This window comes from Parasteatoda tepidariorum, chromosome 1 (genome assembly GCF_982258835.1).
Source record: "Parasteatoda tepidariorum strain Cologne lab strain chromosome 1, Ptep-v5.0, whole genome shotgun sequence".
NCBI classification, from domain to species: Eukaryota; Metazoa; Arthropoda; class Arachnida; order Araneae; family Theridiidae; genus Parasteatoda; species Parasteatoda tepidariorum.
In genome coordinates, this window is record NC_141755.1 from 119,834,376 (window position 1) to 119,842,734 (window position 8,359).

Here is an 8,359-nt window from a genome sequence, read left to right on the forward strand (position 1 = left end):
GCAGATTGTCACAGATCTAGTTTTGAGGTTAGAAGGTTTACACGTAAACCGCATAACAAACCTTTTCAGGTTTACATTAAAAGGTTTTTTCTGAGTGAAAATAAACATTGATATTTGGGATTAATTTTTAATTACCCTGTATTTAACGTTTGCACTCTTTGAAACTTTTTAAGTGTTATAGTGACAGCCCTAATTCGTCAAACTGGAGAAAGAAGTTTATCATAAGAACGTAAAAGGTATCCAGGGTTAAAATATAAGTTATGTAGGAAAAAAAAACTCACCCTTTTCTTCATATGCACTTCAGAAGCATTTCCAGCCAAATATTTTCATTGTCTAGTCTCCAGATAAACCCAAACATCTAGCCGAATATTTCCACCATCATTATTGTAGTCGCATCTCCAGATATATTCTCCATAAAACCACATCCATTTTCCATGTAACCTGGATGAAAATCTGTAAGAGATTGTGATATTACTTTAAAAAACTAAAATTAAAAATACTTAAAAACGTCTTAAAGAGAGATCAACATTTTTAACTGGTCAAAAGATTGAGTCTTCTAAATCTATGTAATTAGTATAAAAATACAAAATCAGAACTTTTCGAACATTTGAAAAACTAAATAAAAATTTGCACTAATATTAATCTTCAATAAAGTTTATTTTATATATATATATTTTTTTAAGAAGTCCTAGCATTACCACCACAATTATTGCCAAAAAATTTTCAAATTGTTTCTTATTGTTGGCTTGCGTCGCACTAGAGCTGCACAATTTGCTATTGGCGACGGTCTGGGAAACATACCCGATTAGGATCCAAAGACATGCAATCTCCAATTTTTGGATGGCTCTGCTTCGGTAGCCAGACGACCAGCGCGAAGTCTTGCACCTCTCGGTAGAACAGTTAGACGAGGACTTTTTTGTTCTATTGGAAACAGTGTCTTGACGATCAGTTCACTGCGGGACTTGATAATTTGTAAAATATGTTTTGATACATTAATACGAAGCACGAATATTAACCTTTTTGGAACTGAACGCTGCAATTACCTGAATTTAAAAACGAAACATGACGTAAAATAGGCAAATAACCAGACTTCAAAATAATGGCAGAAATGAGATTTAGAAAGTCGTAAGGGAGACAATATTTCTAGAAATTCGATTAATGAAGCTTAAATTGCCTTTAGTTTTTAATTATAAAAAAGTAGTAAACTTTGGATAGAGTAGGATAATTTTTTTTATTGTGTATTTCCTTGTATTTTGGTCACAAATACAAAATGCGCTAGACTTGCATGGCATAAAATTGTCTTTCATTGTAATTAAAATTCCCGACCTACGAAGAGCTGGCAAACTTAATTATTGTACGAAAAGTAATACAGTTTAATTATTTCTCTATTTTCAAGTTTAATTATTAAACATGAAAAAAAAGCTTTAAGTTAAAAACTTGAAATGAGTCTTTGAAATGCTTGGCAGAAAAATGTTAAAACACTAAATGAGAAGTAGTAAACAATGACATTACCTACATTGTCAAACAAAATGAAACTACCAAGAGTGGTGGATAAATTGTAAAACATATAGATTCCTAGCAAAAAAATGACTATTGCATTTAGAAGGTCCGTATGTGCTGTATACGAAACTAATGGTTGCTGGTTATTAATACTACAAAAACTTAGATTTAGGAATACTATTTTCTAACAATACTGCGATCACAGCAACAAGGGAAAATTTTTTTTAAAATTAAATAAATTTTCCTTTCATAAAAAAGCATTGAACTAAATAAAATAAGACTAAAAATTTTTATAAAATATTGATTCGGAGTAATAGGTTAAAATATTAGGATATAAACAGTTTTCTTTAAGAAAAAATATTTTGCAAATAAATTATTTAACCTTACGTTTAAAAAGAATCAAAAGCTAGAAAATAAGAAATTAGCATCGATTTTCTCTTTAGAATTTTTGCAAAAACATTTTCGTATGGAATGATAAAATTTGAAAAAAAAAATTATAAAACTGTAACATAAAATTCAGTAAATTGATAACGTATCTCAAACGCTTTCAAGGATTCTAAAAATTAAGTATTATAGCTACTTCATATTATTAAATCCTGAAATACGATGCACATTTCAACGCTAGCAATTAATATTAGGATTAAATATTTCAAGCACAACAAAGCGTTTAGGTGAGTTTACCTAGGGAAACAATAAAGTGCTACGTGTAACTATTTATTGACTACTTATTTAATAAAGTAAATAATGCACTAACAATGCATTAAAAGTAAATAATGCACTAACAATGCATTAAAAGTAAATAATGCACTCTTATATAGGTTTATAAAAAACTGCGTGAAATTACTTCCGGCTGCTGGGTTTTGCTTAATTAGTGAAATTTCACATGGACAGTCTCTTTATACAGTTTTCAATGATCAATATATTTTGAAAATATCGCAGAAACAAATATGAAAGCATAAAACTTTATAAATTTAAAAAAGTAAGTATAGCTGCTGAATCACCCTTTCAAAACTAGCGTAGTTTTAATTTCCAAAAACCTTTCTGACACGTTAGGAAACTATTTACTAACCAATTAATCAACAAATTATAGAAATTGAATAAGTGAATTACTCACTTAACGTTAATCACCCTAACGGAATTTAAATCGTTTTACTAACCATTTAATATACAAACATTAGAATTCATTATTTTGGTATAAACTAATACGTAAATTTATCAATAGCAAATTTTACAAGTCAAATCGGAAAAAAGGTAACTTTAAACCTATTTAAAAAATTTTAAAATTCTAATAATTTAAACATAATATAAACGAAACAAACTTTGCTGCCAGTTCTTAGAAAGTTCAACAATTTGTCAAATTAGAGACTTCTCAACTGAGCAAAAATATTTTAAAGTTTGGGTTGAGACTAAAATTTACCAGTGTTTGAAACTAAAGAAAAATGCCGATTAATTGTTTGAACTTTGGAATTTAATTGTATGGAATTTATGAATGTTTATAAGCTTGATAAAGAGGATTTTGAAAATTAAAATTTTTCTAAAGGACTTCTTCAAATAATTTTAAATTTAGTACGAATAATTAAGTTCTAGATGTGACTATTAGCACTTTATTTTAATCTTAAATTATTAAAATGAAACTTCATCAATCTAATTTATACGAGATTTTTCATACTATTTAGAGTAATAGAAGCTGTGCAATATCCAACAATTAAATTTAATGAACTGAAATATTTATTGGCCAATAATTCAGAATTTTTATAAAAGAATTTTTAGGTAATAGACTAGTACTTATCAGTTTTAAAAAGTCAACGTTAAGAAAATTCGTTCATTTTAATCTTTCGCTTAAAATTTAAAGGTTACTGATGTGCATAATTCTTTTATTCTTAGGCGTTGGAAAAAATAAAGTAACAGATTTTTGAAAAATGTATGACAACTCAGTTTTACAAAATTTTAGGTTTTTGAAATAAATTTTAGGACGCTGTGGAACCTCTAAAAATTAAGAATTACGCCCCAAATATTTTAAATAATTTCTTATGAGTTCACAGTCACCAGACCGAATTATGCAGTTTTTACTTTACGCATTTGAAGCAAATTACATTAGTTCCTAAAGCAAAAAACTAAAGTTCATGATAAAAATACTCAAATAAGATTCCACTGAATCAGAAAAAAAAATTGTACAAGGAAATCAGTTTTAAAAACATATTGCAAAACATATTGCAAGTTTGAAGATCACCACTTGCTTATTTTTATAATTTATTTTTTGTCAAACAAGTCAGCGTTGAGTGATTGAAATTTATATAAATTATAGGATAATTCAAAATGAATATAGCGATTACAAACAGCTATAACTATTTAATCAAAAATAATTTATCGATATGGTTAACATAGAATGTGAAGTGACGCAGAATCCTGCGCATGCGCGAGTTCATAAGTGAAAATAGAGAGTCCCGTGCAGAAAGTATTCCAAGTGTTAGAATTTGCCATTTAGTTATCACAGTGTAGAGAAGATTTCGCTAGCGTTACAATCAAGAACCTCCAAATTAAAACATACGCAGATGGCATAATATGTTCGAAGAAACGGGAAGTTTGTGCAAAGGGAAAAATAGCGGAAGGCCACCTACCTCAGAATGTTTGACAAGAAAGGACTACCGCCTAGATGGGGTCTAGGTGACCAAGGGAAGTTGCATAGAAAAATCTGGTGCATTTATACAAAATGTTGAAATTCCTTCTAGATTCTGTGTAAATTTTATCTATACTTTTTCATTAAATAGTTATAGCCGCTTGTAAGAGCTTATATTAATTTCGAACTACCCTGTATTTAACGTTTGGAACCTGAAGATTATTAAGTGTTATAGTAACAACCCTAATTCCTCAAACTGAGGAAATTTTATCATAAGAATGTAAAGGTATCCAGGGTTAAAATATAAGTTATGTAGGAAAGAAAAACTCACCTATTTCTTCATATACACTTTAGATGCATATCCAGCCAAATATTTTCATTGTCTCATCTCCAGATAAACCTACACATCTAGCCGAATATTTCCAGTCATTGTTGTAGTCGCATCTCCAAATAGAGTAGGTCTTTCCAGCATTTAGGCAAACTATTCCACCATCATTATCGTAGTCGCATCTCCAAATAGAGTAGGTCTTTCCATGCATTTAGGCAAACGTTTCCACCATCATCATTGTAGTCGCATATCTAGATATATTCTCCATAAAACCAAATATTTTCCATGTAATCTGAATGAATATCTGTAAGAGATTGTGATATTACTTGAAAAAATTGAAAATACTTAAAAACGTCTTAAAAAAGAGAAACATTTTGAACTGTTCAGAAGTTTGAGTTTTCTAAACCTACGTAATTAGAATAAAAATACAAAAATCAGAACTTTTCGAACATTTGAAATAAACTAAATAAACATTTGCTCTGATATTAAACTTCAATAAAGTTTTTAAAAAAATTTTAGTCCTTCCAGCATTACCCCCACAATTATTGCCAAAAAGTTTTCAAATTGTTTCTTGTTGGTTTACGTCGCACTAGAGTTGTAGACTATTGGTAACTGGTCTAGAACACATTCTTGAGGAAGATCCAAAGAAATGTCATCACAATTTTGATCCTCCGCAGAGGGGATAGCTCCCCTGCTCGATAGCCAGCCAACCTGCATACAAAGACTAGCACTTTTCGGTAGAGCAGTTTAACGAGGACAAATACCGCACACTGTCTCTTTGCAGGCCGATCAAAGTGGTCACCCACCCGCACACTGACCGCAACAATTAATGCTCGACTTCAGTGTTCTATTGGGAATAATGTCTTGACGATCAGTCCACTTCGGGACTTATTCATGATTTGTACAACATGTTTTGATTCATTTATGAGAAGCACAACGTTATTAATCTGTTTTAGAAATGAACGCTACAAGTACCTGCATTTAAAATGAAACATTGTATAAAATAAACTACCCGAGTTCGAAATAGCAGAAATGAAAGTTTTATTTGGGAACTCACAAGGGTGATAATATATTTTTAGAAATTCAATTTACCTTAAAAATTGTGTTTACTTTTTAATTGTTAAAAAATTTAGCACTCTTTGTATAATGTAGGATATTTTTATGGTGTATTTCATTATATTCTGGTCACAGAAAACGAATTTACTAGACTTACAATATGCATGGCATAAAATTGACCAAAAGGTAAATTTATTTAAATTTAATTTTCTTAAAGTCTTTATTATAGTTAAGATTTCCAACCAACGAAAGTAAATACAAAAATAAGTTTACATAAATCAATGCTTTGTACAGACATACAAAGAAATCAAAATCCTAAAATTTTCAGCAATAAAACTGGTCCTAATGTTTTTCAATATAGTGGAACTGGGTTTTAAGAGGCTTTCAAAGTTGTGTAATAATTTCTGTGTTTTTTTCATAGAGACTAAACCCTAGATTCTGTTTTGTGTTTATAATCAATACTAAGTAGCAAACCTTTTCATTTATATTAAAAATTAATTTCATATACACTTATAAAATCCATTAAGGTATCAAAATACACAGAGTGGTTAAAATTTGTATACCATTCTCACATTTTAATATCCAGGATTGGCTAGGAGCCTGCGAACTTAATTGTACGCAAAGTAGTACAGTTTGATAAATAATTAAACTTTAAAAATAACTTGAAGATATAAATTTGAAAGGAGTCTTGAAGGCTTTGTAGAAATAGTGTTAAAATTCTAAATGCGAAGTAGACTAGTAAACAAGGACATTACCTACTTTCTCATAAGCAAAATTAAAGCTAACAAGAAGGGTAAATAAATTGTAGATGCTATACACTTGTGGAAAAAAAATAAAACTATTGAATTTCGTTGCTCCGTATGCGCTGTATGCGAAACTAGTGGTTGGCGCTCACCAACCTTAAAAAAATTAGATTCAGAAAAAAATATTTTTATCTATACTGCTATCATAGTAGCAAGAGAAAATCTTTTTAAATTTCAATGAATTTCCCTTCATTAAAAAGCATCTAAGAACGTATATAAAATAAGACTAAAAATACTCAGTTATGTAAAATATTAAAATCCTAATATTATAATCTATTGTTCCGAATAAACAGTTCTTAAAAAATATTTTTAAATAACTAGTTTGACCATACTATAAAAGAAAGCAAAATTTTGAAAATAAGAAATTTGTATAAATTTACTTTTGAATTTTTGCAAAATAAAGTTTTCGTATAAATTACAGAATGCTAAAATTAGAAAAAATTATAAAATTGTAACATAAATTCAGTAAATCGATAGCGTATCTCAAACGAATTCAAGGATTCTAAAATTAAATATTATAGCAACTTTATATTATTATATTCTGAAATACGATGCACATATGAACATATAGGATTAAATATTTCAAGCGCAACAAAACGTTTAGGTGGGTTTACATTGGGAAACCTAGAACAAAGAGTGCTACGTGTTACTTTTTATTGACTACTTATTTTAGAATAAGAATACATTAAACCACTTCTAAAGTATAATCAAGCGAAATTCGGCAACCCAAATTCCGTCTGGTAAATTTGAAAATTACTAGGCGCAATTATTCATACATTAAAATAAAGAAAGTAAACTTACCTGATCGAATCAAACTTCACAAACTTCAAATCACAGACATAGTATTTACTTTTGTTCCTAACACTGAAAAAATCGACTCGTTCGTTGTAATGGAACTGGACAACTGAGGCCTTAAAAAATCGACTCGTAGGCGACGAAAAACTAAATATCGCACTCTTATATAGGTTAAAAAAAACTGTGTGTGAAATTACTTCCGGTTGCTGGTTTTTGCTCAATAAGTGAAATTTCATATAGATAGAGTCTCTTTGTCCTAATGGTATTTTTCTTCCACCAAACGTTGTGAAGGATAGCGATGGTGGGTTCGAATCCAACCGTAACCTGGTTGTATTTTTGGACTGAACTTCCTTATTTTGTGATTTCTGATTTTCCACTTTACAAGAATATATAAGGCATTTCTTTGTATATATAAGCTCATAACCCTGATTATCTATGAACTGGGGCCGCCCTTGCAGAGCGGTATCACTAGCCAAAAGCTGTGCAAAGCGTGGAGGTAGCGGGTTCGAATCCCGCATTTACACTGGATGTATCTTTTTGCGGTCATTCTATTTGACAAAGGTTTATAAGTCTAAATTGAGCACACATGCCTGCAAATGTATGTAAATCCAATAAACCAAATAAATATGCATGTACTATGAACAAATGGTTGAGGTCTTCATGGCCACTGAGTATTGTCAATCCGCTAAACATTCGAAAGCGTAAGGGTCGTGGGTTGGGTTCCCACTTTAATCCAGAATGTATCTTTCATTCTTACTATACGATTTTAATTAGTAACTTGTTGTTCCCTGTTCTTTCTTTTGAATTAAGCACATAGGTCTGTATTTATTCATTTATTTGAATGCATATCCAGGCTTGTATGCTCATCACAAAGTACGACTTATAAGAGCATGTCAACTTGAAGAACAGATAGTACAAGCAAGAGAAAGATATCATAAAGATACAGGATTGATATCAAACGGATATCATACAGGTTTATGACGGAATTCGAACCCACCACGTCCAAGCTAACCGAAATGGCAAGACCACTCAATCAGGGAGGCCCTCTCTCAAACCTGTAAATTTTTGAATTTCGTGTCGATATTTACTCGTTTCAATTGAAAGATTGGATGAAAGTTAATAAACTTGTTTTTCAGCAGTAAAAGTTATGCTATGAAAATAAAAAAGCTACAGTTTATGTGCCTTATACTTGAAGCAAAACGATGATTTTAAACTATATATATAGATCATCTCAGGGCCGGGATTGCCTGGTTGGTAGGG

The 8,359-nt window shown here is 30.3% G+C and overlaps 1 long non-coding RNA gene across 3 annotated transcripts in view; it reads right to left on the bottom strand.

The window, feature by feature from the left end:
- LOC147816800 (uncharacterized) overlaps nucleotides 1-7,261 on the bottom strand; it is a 32,701-nt gene extending 25,440 nt beyond the window's left edge. Inside the window, exons 1-3 of one of the 3 annotated variants that reach the window (XR_015429152.1) lie at nucleotides 7,106-7,256; nucleotides 4,449-4,749; nucleotides 282-453 (exon numbers count right to left, since the gene is read on the bottom strand). This is a non-coding gene — a long non-coding RNA (uncharacterized LOC147816800). Of the gene's footprint in view, nucleotides 1-281; nucleotides 454-4,118; nucleotides 4,227-4,448; nucleotides 4,750-7,105 lie in introns of those variants that run through there. The other 2 variants (XR_015429151.1, XR_015429150.1) reach the window with 2 other exon arrangements.
- Between the last annotated feature and the right edge of the window lie 1,098 nt (nucleotides 7,262-8,359).